The 13,148-nt window shown below is 45.7% G+C and overlaps 1 protein-coding gene across 1 annotated transcript in view; it reads left to right on the top strand.

Moving 5' to 3' along the window:
* The window catches only part of LOC114641593 (zinc finger protein 383-like), a 175,347-nt gene that overhangs the window by 52,708 nt on the left and 109,491 nt on the right, over positions 1–13,148 (top strand). The window lies entirely within an intron of this gene.

Genomic DNA, 13,148 nt, shown 5'->3' with positions numbered 1-13,148 from the left:
CAACTTCCCTTGTAGCAAGACTACATAAAATGACAAGCGGGTGGGCTGGCTTTCTGGACTGGCCATAACTGTATTATATGTCTCAGAAAGATCTCTTCAGGCACCATTGTGGACGACCAAGTTCTGGGAGGACCCCGTCCGGTAAGGATTCCAGCTGCCAGGTGCTGGCGTCATGTTGCTATGCCATCTAAGCAGGGAAAGGATGTTTCAGTGGAAAACGTTTTTCTTTTTAAGGGGAATGGTGGATCAAGGCTGGCAAGGAACACGGCTACATATACACTTAAAGAATATTTCATGATCAGACTTCACCCAGGGACCTCTGCTCTCTGTGGGTGGCCACCCCGAAGTTGAAATACTGAGGTGAATCCCACAAGAAGAGGCCAGGGATTGTGGTATATGGACCTGAGGTGCTCCTGTTGGTGAGTCGGACTTGTGTGTTAAATTCTGCAAGCCAGGAAGCCGTTTTCCCCTGAGGACTGTGTTTTTTTGTTTTTTCCCCCTTCATCACGCAGTATAAACTGTACTACAGGATTCTTTGCCGTTTCATGGACTACGTTCAATCTTTCTCTTTCTGAGATCTATTTGTGTGTTTCAAACTGGGGATGAAGATTTGGCCACTCGGGATGGCATCTGAGGGGAAAAAGGGATTACTAATTATGTGAATTTCCCTTGGGATTAATGAAGTATCTATCTATCTATCTACAGTGCATCCAGAAAGTATTCCCAGCGCATCACTTTTTCCACAGTTTATGTTACAGCCTTATTCCAAAATGGATTAAATTCGTTTTTTTCCTCAGGATTCTACACACAACACCCCATAATGACAACGTGAAAAAAGTTTACTTGAGGTTTTTGCAAATTTATTAAAAATAAAAAAAACTGAGAAATCCCATGTCCATAAGTATTCACAGCCTTTGCTCAATACTTTCTCGATACACCTTTGGCAGCAATTCCAGCCTCAAGTCTTTTTGAATATGATGCCACAAGCTTGGCACACCTATCCTTGGCCAGTTTCGCCCATTCCTCTTTGCAGCACCTCTCAAGCTCCATCAGGTTGGATGGGAAGCGTCGGTGCACAGCTTTTTAAGATCTCTCCAGAGATGTTCAATCGGATTCAAGTCTGGGCTCTGGCTGGGACACTCAAGGACATTCACAGAGTTGTCCTGAAGCCACTCCTTTGATATCTTGACTGTGTGCTTAGGGTCGTTGTCCTGCTGAAAGATGAACCGTCGCCCCAGTCTGAGGTCAAGAGCGCTCTGGAGCAGGTTTTCATCCAGGATGTCTCTGTACATTGCTGCAGTCATCTTTCCCTTTATCCTGACTAGTCTCCCAGTACCCCACAGCATGATGCTGCCACCATCATGCTTCACTGTAGGGATGGTATTGGCCTGGTGATGAGCGGTGCCTGGTTCCTCCAAACGTGACGCCTGGCATTCACACCAAAGAGTTCAATCTTTGTCTCATCAGACCAGAGAATTTTCTTTCTCATGGTCTGAGAGTCCTTCAGGTACCTTTTGGCAAACTCCAGGCGGGCTGCCATGTGCCTTTTACAAAGGAGTGGCTTCCGTCTGGCCACTCTACCATACAGGCCTGATTGGTGGATTGCTGCAGAGATGGTTGTCCTTCTGGAAGGTTCTCCTCTCTCCACAGAGGACCTCTGGAGCTTTGACAGAGTGACCATCGGGGTCTTGGTCACCTCCCTGACTAAGGCCCTTCTCCCCCGATCGCTCAGTTTAGATGGCCAGCCAGCTCTAGGAAGAGTCCTGGTGGTTTCAAACTTCTTCCACTTATGGATGATGGAGGCCACTGTGCTCATTGGGACCTTCAAAACAGCAGAAATTTTTCTGTAACCTTCCCCAGATTTGTGCCTTGAGACAATCCTGTCTCGGAGGTCTACAGACAATTCCTTTGACTTCATGCTTGGTTTTGCTCATACATGAACTGTCAACTGTGGGACCTTCTATAGACAGGTGTGTGCCTTTCCAAATCATGTCCAATCAACTGAATTTACCACAGGTGGACTTCAATAAAGCTGCAGAAACATCTCAAGGATGATCAGGGGAAACAGGATGGACCTGAGCTCAATTTTGAGCTTCATGGCAAAGGCTGTGAATACTTATGGACATGTGCTTTCTCAATTTGTTTATTTTGAATAAATTTGCAAAATCCTCAAGTAAACTTTTTTCATGTTGTCATTATGGGGTGTTGTGTGTAGAATTCTGAGGAAAAAAATGAATTTAATTCATTTTGGAATAAGGCTGTGACATAACAAAATGTGGAAAAAGTGATGTGCTGTGAATACTTTCCGGATGCACTGTAACTATCATCTGTCACTCATGAGCACTCAGTCACCGGGCATGTAAACGTATCAATGCTGGATTATAATACACTTAACCAGTCCGACTTCCATCTGATTTCTTTCAAGTATTAAGGGGGCGCGTACAGGAGAGAAGAGGGGCCGAGGACCGAATATTTTAATGCTGTTATATCCTTCAGACATCGTCCACTTCCCTCTCAGGTGGTGAAGTGTAGTAATTACATCCCATATCGGGCGATTGTTACACCAAGTCAAGTCAAGTTGGGGTGCACACACTACACGACGAAACAACTCGGAATCCCGGTTGGCAACCCCCCAGGCAGACATGTGGTCCCTCCGAAGATGACCCTCTATCTGCCGCAGCCAGGTGTTACGTGGGCGACCCCTTGTCCTGGTCCAGCCACTTGGGTCCCCAACAATGAGGATCTTACGAGCTGGATCACCCTCGGGTAATAGTGCCACATGGCTGTAGTGCCGTCACTGATGCCCCCTCACAATGCAGGTCATGTGCCTCATTCAGGACTCCATGAGCAACTCAAAGTCAAACCAACGGGACCCAAGGACTCTCTGGGGAGACACACATGAAGGAGTCTCAGGTCACTGGATAGCGTCCATGCCTCACAAACAGGGAGCACCAGGGCTCTAAAAACTTGGACCTTCATCCTTTTGCAGGTATCAGGAGCGCCACACACTCCTTTCCAGCGACCTCATGACCCCCCCATACTCTCCCAGTCCATATACTGACTTCATAGGAAGAGTCACCAGAGACACATGAATATCACTGCTGAGATAAGTAAACCTCTCGACGAGGTCGACACTCTCACTGCAGACAGACACCCTGCTGATGGCCGTGCCCAAGGGGTCATTAAAGGCCTGGCTCTTTGGTTTTTATCAGGACCCTCATGAGCCCAGACACTCAGACCCCTCACTCAGTCTCTCGAGCGCCCCAATCAGAGCTTCCATTGATTCCGTGAAAATCACAGCATCGTCAGCAAAGTGAAGATCCTTGAATCTCTCTTCACCAACTGATGCCCAACAGCCACTGGACCCCTTGACCTTGTCCAACACCCTGTCCATGCCAGCATTGAACTCAGTAGGAGCAGAACACACCAGTGATGGACCCCAGGATCAGCTGAGAGGGTCTGCCTCCACTCTGCACAGCACTCACAATACCAATGTACAAGCCCACGATGATATCCAGCAACCTCGAGGGGATCCTGCGAGCCCTCAGGATGTCTTACAGGGCCTGCAGCTCGATCAACTGAGTGGAACGCTTTGTGAAAATCGACAAAGAAACTCTACCGATATTCACGTTTGCGCTCCATGAGAACCCTCAGTGCCAGGATGCGGGCAATGGCAGACTTCTTAGGCGTAAAACCAGACTGCTCCGGTCGCGGGTAGGTGAGCAAGTGATCACGGATCCTATTGAGGACGACCCTAACGAGGACCTTACCCGGCACCGAGAGCAGTGTTATCCCCCTGTAGTTGCCGCAATGCAGGCGATCACCCTTCCCTTTCCGGACAGGGACGACAAGTCTAGTTTTCCAGTCAGTTGGGAGGATGCCATCATCTATATGCTACACCGATCCCTCTCCCACTTGGACAGAGGCAGTGGTGCTGTAAGAATTATGTTTCTAGACTTCTCCAGCGCCTTCAACACCATCCAACCTCTGCTCCTTAGGGTCAAGCTGACAGAGATGGGAGTAGATTCATACCTGGTGGCATGGATCGTGGACTGTCTTACAGACAGACCTCAGTATGTGCGTCTTGGGATCTGCAGGTCTGACATTGTGGTCAGCAACACAGGAGCGCCACAGGGGACTGTACTTTCTCCAGTCCTGTTCAGCCTATATACATCGGACTTCTAATACAACTCGGAGTCCTGCCACGTGCAAAAGTTCACTGATGACACTGCTATTGTGGGCTGCATCAGGAGTGGGCAGGAGGAGGAGTATAGGAACCTAATCAAGGACTTTGTTAAATGGTGCGACTCAAACCACCTACACCTGAACACCAGCAAAACCAAGGAGCTGGTGGTGGATTTTGGGAGGCCCAGACCCCTCATGGACCTCGTGATCATCAGAGATGACTGTGTGCAGATGGTGCAGACCTATAAATACCTGGGAGTGCGGCTGGATGATAAACTGGACTGGACTGCCAATACTGATGTGCTGTGTAAGAAAGGACAGAGCCGACTATACTTCATCAGAAGGCTGGCGTCCTTCAACATCTGCAATAAGATGCTGCAAATGTTTTACCAGAAAGTTGTGGCGAGCGCCCTCTTCTACGCGGTGGTGTGCTGGGGAGGCAGCATAAAGAAGAAAGACGCCTCATGCCTGGACAAACTGGTGAGGAAGGCAGGCTCTATTGTTGGCATGGAGCTGGACAGTTTGACATCTGTGGCAGAGCGACGGGCGCTGAGCAGACTCCTGTCAATCATGGAGAATCCACTGCATCTACTGAACAGGATCATCTCCAGACAGAGAAGCAGCTTCAGCGACAGACTGCTGTCACCGTCCTGCTCCACTGACAGACTGAGGAGATCGTTCCTCACCCACATTATGCGACTCTTCAATTCCACCTGGGGGGGGTAAACGTTAACATTATACAAAGTTATTGTCTGTCTGTATACCTGCATTGTTATCACTCTTTAATTTAATATTGTTATTATCAGTATGCTGCTGCTGGAGTATGGGAATTAATAAAGTATCTATCTATCTATCTATCTATCTATCTATCTATCTATCTATCTATCTATCTATCTATCTATCTATCTATCAATTATATAGTGCCTTTCACATTTCTATCTATCTATCTATTATATAGTGCCTTTCACATTTCTATCTATCTATCTATCTATCTATCTATCTATCTATCTATCTATCTATCTATCTATCTATCTATCTATCTATCTATCTATCTATCTATCTATCTATCTATCTATCTATCTATCTATCCAAAATGGAAGCAAAGATTGCTTGCAATGCCAGGAGGACAGCCTTACCACCCGCCTCGAGAACTTCACCCCAGGATACCACAGATCCCTGCAGCCTCCATCTGCCCCCAAAGTTTGTAGCAGTGCTACTATTAGTGAGAACTGCATCTCCCAGCAGTCCCTGCAGCGGCTGTTGGGGTCAAAAGTGGTCAAAGGAGTTTAATAGATAGATAGATAGATAGATAGATAGATAGATAGATAGATAGATAGATAGATAGATAGATAGATAGATAGATAGATAGATAGATAGATAGATACTTTATTAATCCCAATGGGAAATTCACATTCTCCAGCAGCAGCATACTGATACAATAAATAATATTAAATTAAAGAATGATCATAATGCAGGTGAAAAACAGACAATAACTTTGTATAATGTTAAATGTAACGTTTACCCCATTGGGTGGAATTAAATAGTCGCATAGTTTGGGGGACGAACGATCTCCTCAATCTGTCAGTGGAGCAGGATGGTGACAGCAGTCTGTCGTTGAAGCTGCTCCTCTGTCTGGAGATGATCCTGTTCAGTGGATGCAGTGGATTCTCCATAATTGATAGGAGTCTGCTCAGTGCCCTTCGCTCTGCCACAGATGTTAAACTGTCCAGCTCCATGCCAGCAATAGAGCTTGCCTTCCTCACCAGTTTGTCCAGGCGTGAGGCGTCTTTCCTCTTAATGCTGCCTCCCCAGCACACCACTGCGTAGAAGAGGGCGCTCGCCACAACTGTCTGATAGAACATCTGTGGCATCTTATTGCAGATGTTGAAGGACGCCAGCCTTCTAAGGTAGTATAACCGACTCTGTCCTTTCTTACACAGAGCATCAATATTGGCAGTCCAGTCCAATTTATCATCCAGCTGCACTCCCAGATATTTATAGGTCTGCACCATCTGCACACAGTCACCTTTGATGATCACGAGGTCCATGAGGAGTCTGGGCCTCCTAAAATCCACCACCAGCTCCTTGGTTTTGCTGGTGTTCAGTTGTAGGTGGTTTAAGTCGCACTATTTAACAAAGTCATTGATTAGGTCCCTATACTCCTCCTCCAGCCCATTCCTGATGCAGCCCACAATAGCAGTGTCGTCAGCGAACTTTTGCACGTGGCAGGACTCCGAGTTGTATTGGAAGTCCGATGTATATAGGCTGAACAGGACTGGAGAAAGTACAGTCCCCTGCGGTGCTCCTGTGTTGCTGACCACAATGTCAGATGTGCAGTTCCCAAGACGCACATACTGAGGTCTGTCTTTAAGATAGTCCACGATCCATGCCACTAGGTATGAATCTAATCCCATCTCTGTCAGCTTGACCCTAAGGAGCAGAGGTTGGATTGTGTTGAAGGTACTAGAAAAGTCTAGAAACATAATTCTTACAGCACCACTGCCTCTGTCCAAGTGAGAGAGGGATCGGTGTAGCATATAGATGATGGCATCCTCCGCTCCCACCTTCTCCTGATATGCAAACTGCAGAGGGTCAAGGGTGTGTTGAACCTGTGGCCTAAGGTGGTGAAGCAGCAGCCTCTCCATGGTCTTCATAGGAGGGCACGTGGCCAAGGGGAGAAAGGTGTGTTTCGTTGTTGTATTTTGTGTTCCGTTTTCCTGACAGACTGCCTTCTGTTGATTAAGCCATAATTAGTTTTGTGTCCTGGATTGTATTCATTGTTGGGGTCTGGATTGTCTTCTGTCTACCTGTGACCTGAGGACTGATTGTGGATTCACTGGCTTCCCCGCAAGTATAGGAGCGCTCCTGAACCATCCATCCGTCTTCACCCTTACAGTGTCTACCGGTAGGACTGCTTTTCATTCCCTTGCAGATCTCTGGACTCACTATCGTCATCTCTCATTTCATCCGGTGTTGTTTCCATGGACTTTGCTGTGTGGAGTTGTGTGTGTTTATATGTTTGATGTAATATCGCCATAGGGGTACTGGGGTGGTATTATTGGTTTCATTTATATTATTTAATTTCATTATATTCTTTAATTCCTGTTAGTTCCTAGTGTGCTGTATTTTTATCTCTGTGAGTGTGTGTGGGTCGAGTCAAGGCTGAGACCATCCCTGGGATCCTCTATAAAAAACAAATAAATCACCGTCATCTTGACGGGGTGAATCGTAGCGGCATTGGACCTCTACAAGCTGGTTCACCACCTGTGCCATCTCAGTGAGAATGGGTGGTTCACAGCTAATTGGAGGATTGGCCTTCAGAACCTTGTGCACTGCTTTACCTGTGGGCTTATGATGCAGTTAGGACCACCCAGTGTCACTCCTAGCTTCCTGACTGCTGCTAGGTTGCTAACCCCCCATCCCGCCAGCAGGTTGTCTGACTTCCACTCACCAACTTTGCAGACATAGTTAAACCAATGAGATTGTAACTCACCTGCATAAGATTGTTGGATCTCAGAGACCCAATCAAGCAAGCCTACTGCAGTGTCAAGAATTTTCTGGAGCTCACAGCTGGGCCGGGTTTCTTTTGCACTGGGCTGATCCTCTTTTAGGGGAGCACAGACTCTGAAAATGGATGAAATGTTTCACTTCATCCGAGCCAGCAGGTGGCACTGTTGTGCAGACTGCAGCATACAAAATGCCAGTGTGATGCCCTGGGTCAAACTTTTTCAGATATGGTTGAACCATTGAGATTGTACCTCACCTGCATAAGATTGTTGGGTCTCAGAGACCCAATCAAGCAAGACCACCACAGTGTCAAGGAAGGGACAATAAAATCTGCCGGAGCCATTTTGCTAAAGCCAATAGAATTTTCTGGAGCTCACAGCTAGGCCAGGTTTCATTTGCACTGGGTTGATCCTCTTTTGGGGTGCAGAGACTCTGAAAGTGGATGTTTTACTTCATTTGAGCCAGCAGGTGGCACTGTTGTGCAGACTGTACCATACAAAATGCCAGTGCGATGCCCAGGGTCAAAATGTTAGGTTCCAACAAAATGGAACTATAGGGGAACTGTGTACAATTTGGTCCAGTTCAGTCAAACAATGTAGAACTGTAATAATTACTCTGAGCCAGCTGGTGGCACTGGTGGGCAGACTGTAGCACACGGGGTTTGGGCACGCCACTGGGACCCCAAAGGTCAAAAGTGTAGACTTTCAAGTTTAATTCAAGGGGTTTACCAAAGATATCATCATGTGAGATGTTTAGGAGTGACAGGGTCCCCCCCACCCCCATTTCCAGGGGCTCAAAAGTATTTGGACATTTGACTGACAAGCTGTTCCATAGCCAGGTGTCAGCAGGTCCCCTCGTTAACTGTTAGAAGGTCTGCAGTTGATGCCAGGTATGCAGTTTGCATTTGGAAGCTGTCACTGTGACACTGTGTCACTGTGGGGAGGGTTGCACGCCACTGGGACCCCAAAGGTCAAAAGTTTGGGGTCAAGATAGTTTATCTTGTCTGTATAGTTCTATGCAAAATGTGTTCCAGATTGGTCAAAGGGTGTAGATTTGCAATAACTTCTAAGTGCCATGGCACTGGCGTGCAAACTGTACTGCACAGGAAAAGCAAAGACCCTTGGGGGTCCCAGGGGCACAAATTTAAATTCCAAAGTGGTCTCTCTTGTCCCTATGTTTTCTGCTGCATGTTTTCATCATTTATCAATATCATCACTTTGCGTTTTATTCAGAATTCTCTTTGTGTCTGTAGGGTGGGATCTTGAAGGGGGTGAACCAGGGCAGGGGGGGATTCTTGGCTGCCTGACAGACGACAAATAAAGCAACAGTGCTAATGCTACATGATTCAAAGTGGGCTTTACAAACCTCCACTACCAGGAAAATTAAACCAACTTCATGAAGTCTCCACATGGACAGACCTGAATAAACACACACGGTGAAGATCAGCCAGACCATCTCAATCAAACACAGAGAACCGAGTCTGACCCTGGTGGTCACTACCACGAGGCGGCTCATTGATCTTGCCGGCTGTCTCCTCTTGTTTCATGGTGGCTCTGCCTGCCTGTCCAACTCGAGTCAGGTCCATAAGTATTTGGATGGTGACATCATTTGGGTCCTTTTGGCTCTGAACACCACCACCACAATGGATCTGAAATGAAGCAATCAAGATGTGATAAAGTGTAGACTTTCAAGTTTAATTCAAGGGGTTTACCAAAGATATCATCATGTGAGATGTTTAGGAGTGACAGGGTCCCCCCTCCCCCCCATTTCCAGGGGCTCAAAAGTATTTGGACATTTGACTGACAAGCTGTTCCATAGTCAGGTGTCAGCAGGTCCCCTCGTTAACTGCTAGAAGGTCTGCAGTTGATTCCAGGTATGCAGTTTGCATTTGGAAGCTGTCACTGTGAACTCTGTCTGTGAGGTCCATGGACATAAAAACAGGCCATCATTAGGCTGAGACAACCAAACAAACCCTTTACAGAGACAGCAGAGACACCAGGGGCCTCATGTATAAACGGTGTGTACGCACAGAAATGTTGCGCATGAGCGTTTCCACACTCAAATCACGATGTATAAAACCTAAACTTGGCGTAAATCACGCACATTTCCATGGTACCTCATACCCTGGTGTATGCAATTTCTCGGTTTTGCAGACTGGCGGCACCCAGCGTCACAGCAGTGCTACTGTTCCTGTGTGATCACTGTTTCTTTCTTAGCTCCACATTCCTGACGCAGCTTTATAAATACACTGAAATTAACTGCATATTGTTTATTAGTGTAATGAATCTGATTGTAATTAACCTGCAGCAATATAATGGGCCAGGGAATAGCCATAGTATTCCAAATACCATAACTGCTTTAGCATTGTTACTCTCACTGCATCTTCTTCTTCTTCCAGCTGCTCCCGTTAAGGGTTACCACTGCGGATCATCTTTTTCCATATTACTCTCACTGCACCACTCAGAGTATTTATATCACTGTATCTGAGTGGGGAATCACAGCAGCAGCTGATTGGGAAGAGAATTATCGTTATACAGCATGAAGCAGACGCTGCCTGAGCCACGGCAAAACGTGAATGTCCTTGAGTGGCCCAGCCAGAGCCCAGACTTGAATCTGATTGAACATCTCTGGAGAGATCTTAAAATGGCTGTGCACTGACGCTTCCCATCCAACCTGATGGAGCTTGAGAGGTGCTGCACAGAGGAATGGGCCAAACTGGCCAAGGATAGGTGTGCCAAGCTTGTCGCATCATATTCAAAAAGACTTGAGGCTGGAATTGCTGCCAAAGGTGCACTGACAAAGTATTGAGCAAAGGCTGTGAATACTTATGGACATGGGATTTCTCAGTTTTTTTTTTATTTTTAATAAATTTGCAAAAACCTCAAGTAAACTTTTTTCACGTTGTCATTATGGGGTGTTGTGTGCAGAATTCCGAGGAAAAAAATGAATTTAATCCAATTTGGAATAAGGCTGTAACCTAACAAAAGGTGGAAAAAAGTGATGCGCTGTGAATACTTTCCGGATGCTCTGTAACTTTCCAGTTACACATTTCTTTCACTATCTTCAAATTAGGAACTTTGTTAAACTGAACCTGCCCGATTTTCCTCATCTTGCACTCTCGTCCACACTGGAAAAAATATTGCTCAGTTTCGAGGACTTAAAACACCATCTCTGCGACATATAAAATTATTTTACAGTCCCTCCCTTTCAAAGATCCAAGGGGACAATGGGAACAAGATCTCAGAAAGGGAGTGCAAAGTAGCAATGCAGAGAATTCACTCGAGCTCCAAATGCGCAAAGCATACAATTATACAACTCAAAATTATATAATCAAGCTCATCTGTCTCGCCTAAAACTGTTTCCAGGGTGAGGTCCAACCTGCGAATGCTGCAATCGAGCTCCAGCCTCACTGGGTCACATGTTTTGGGCCTGCACCAAATTAACATCATTTTGGACCAATATTTTTAAGTGCCTTTCAGACAGCCTGGGGGTCACAATCCCTCCTAACCCGTCAACAGCTGTGTTTGGTGGGCTCAGAGGGGCTTACAGTGGAGAAGGACACACAAAGTGCAATGCCCTTCACTACACTATTGGCACGTAGACTTGTGTTGCTCAACTGGAAGACTCCTAATTCTCCTCTTTAAAATCTGTAGGAAACCAATGTTTTATACTACTTGACATTGGAAAAAATCAAATTCTCAGTTGGAGGATCTGTGCAGAACTTTTTCAAAACCTGGCAGGATCTGATCAATGATATTTTAGAATAAGCTCTTAAAGCACCGAGGAAGCAATTCTCTCAAGACATCTACGCATTTCTTTCTCTTCTCCATTCACCTTAATTGCCCTGTTAAACTCATCAGTTTAGGTCTGTTTACAAGCTTTAAGGTTTACCCCACTGGCCATGCTCTCTTTCTCAGGGGTTAGGGGGTCGATTTGTTTTCAATCCTATTTTTTTTGTAAAAACTGATCTATTTGTATAGAATGATTACAATAAAATTAAAAAAATAAAAAGTTTTCAGCTCAATTCCATTTATTTTTGTCTAAAGCTCTTCGGTTGGCGCAGGTGCACAGAGCACTGTGACACGTTCAAGGATGAAATGCATTCTTTTAACTAATTACATAATAAGGAAACAAAGCGACACAGATTTGTTTAAACAGGCCGGTAAACAAGACGGTGAAACCAGTAATTGGACCTGAAAATCTGTCCATTAAGTAACTGCTGGCCTATGAGAAAAACCACAGAGCTGTTCTGAAGACGGTTTCTGCCCAGTATGCAGTCTAATGTGTGGCAGAGCGACGGGTGCTGAGCAGACTCCTGTCAATCATAGAGAATCCACCGCATCCACTGGACAGGATCATCTCCAGACAGAGGAGCAGCTTCAGCGACAGACTGCTGTCACCGTCCTGCTCCACTGACAGACTGAGGAGATTGTTCCTCCACCACACTATGTGACTCTTCAATTCCAGCCAGGGTGGTAAACGTTTACATTATACAAAGTTATTGTCAGCCTGTATACCTGCATTGTTATCACTCTTTAATTTAATATTGTTTTTCATCAGTATTCTGCTGCTGGAGTATGGGAATTTCCACTTGGGATTAATAAAGTATCTATCTATCTAATGTCTTGTTGAGGTGTACCTTTTTGAAAATTCAAAATGCCGGTCTCAAGCAGAGAAGACTGCTCGGGGCCTGAAGCCTATCCAAATTCTCAAAGGCGTTGATCCAGCAGAATTCTTTCAGCTTACAGGGTGAGTTGTACACTCGGTGGACATTAAAGGCAAGCAAATTTAAGACTAAAACCAAGAAGCATGTCTGTATGTAACGAGTTGTGGTAATGGTTGGGGGGGTTGGGGGTGTGGGAGAACTAACCAACTGACTGATGCAGAAACCATTAAACCTTCAAGAAGGATCTGAAGGAGATACTGAGACAGTTTAGCTACTAGCTAAAACAAATGTGCGGCCAATGGCCTGAATGGTCTCCTCTCGTTTTGTCAGGTTTCTTACATACCTGTGAGAATTCTCTCGGGGTGAATTTCTCCAGATTGGTTTCGTGAAGATCAGCCTTTACTCGGGATGTTTCTGTTACACTATAACAACTTTTATTCCTGTAAATCTGCAGCAAGGCCTGGCTGTGGCACCATAGATGCTCCTAAAGATGCCTTTTCTTGCAGTTCGTACAGAGTGATGGTGATTGGTAGGGAGACGAGAAATCCTAAAAGATTCTTTAGATCAGGGTTGTCAAACTCCAGTCCTGGAGGGCTACAGTGGCTGCAGGTTTTAATTCTTACCATCTTCATTAGTGACCCGTTTTCACTGTTATTTCTTTTAATTAACTTTTAGTTGTTTGTTTTCCTTAATTAGCAGCCAAACAATAATGAGACACAAAACAAGGTGCCACATGACCAGCTCACCTATGCCCATCACACAATATCTGAATATAAAGAAAGGTGAAGGT

This window comes from Erpetoichthys calabaricus, chromosome 5 (genome assembly GCF_900747795.2).
Source record: "Erpetoichthys calabaricus chromosome 5, fErpCal1.3, whole genome shotgun sequence".
Lineage (NCBI taxonomy): Eukaryota > Metazoa > Chordata > Cladistia > Polypteriformes > Polypteridae > Erpetoichthys > Erpetoichthys calabaricus.
This window is presented reverse-complemented; position numbering and strand designations above follow the sequence as displayed.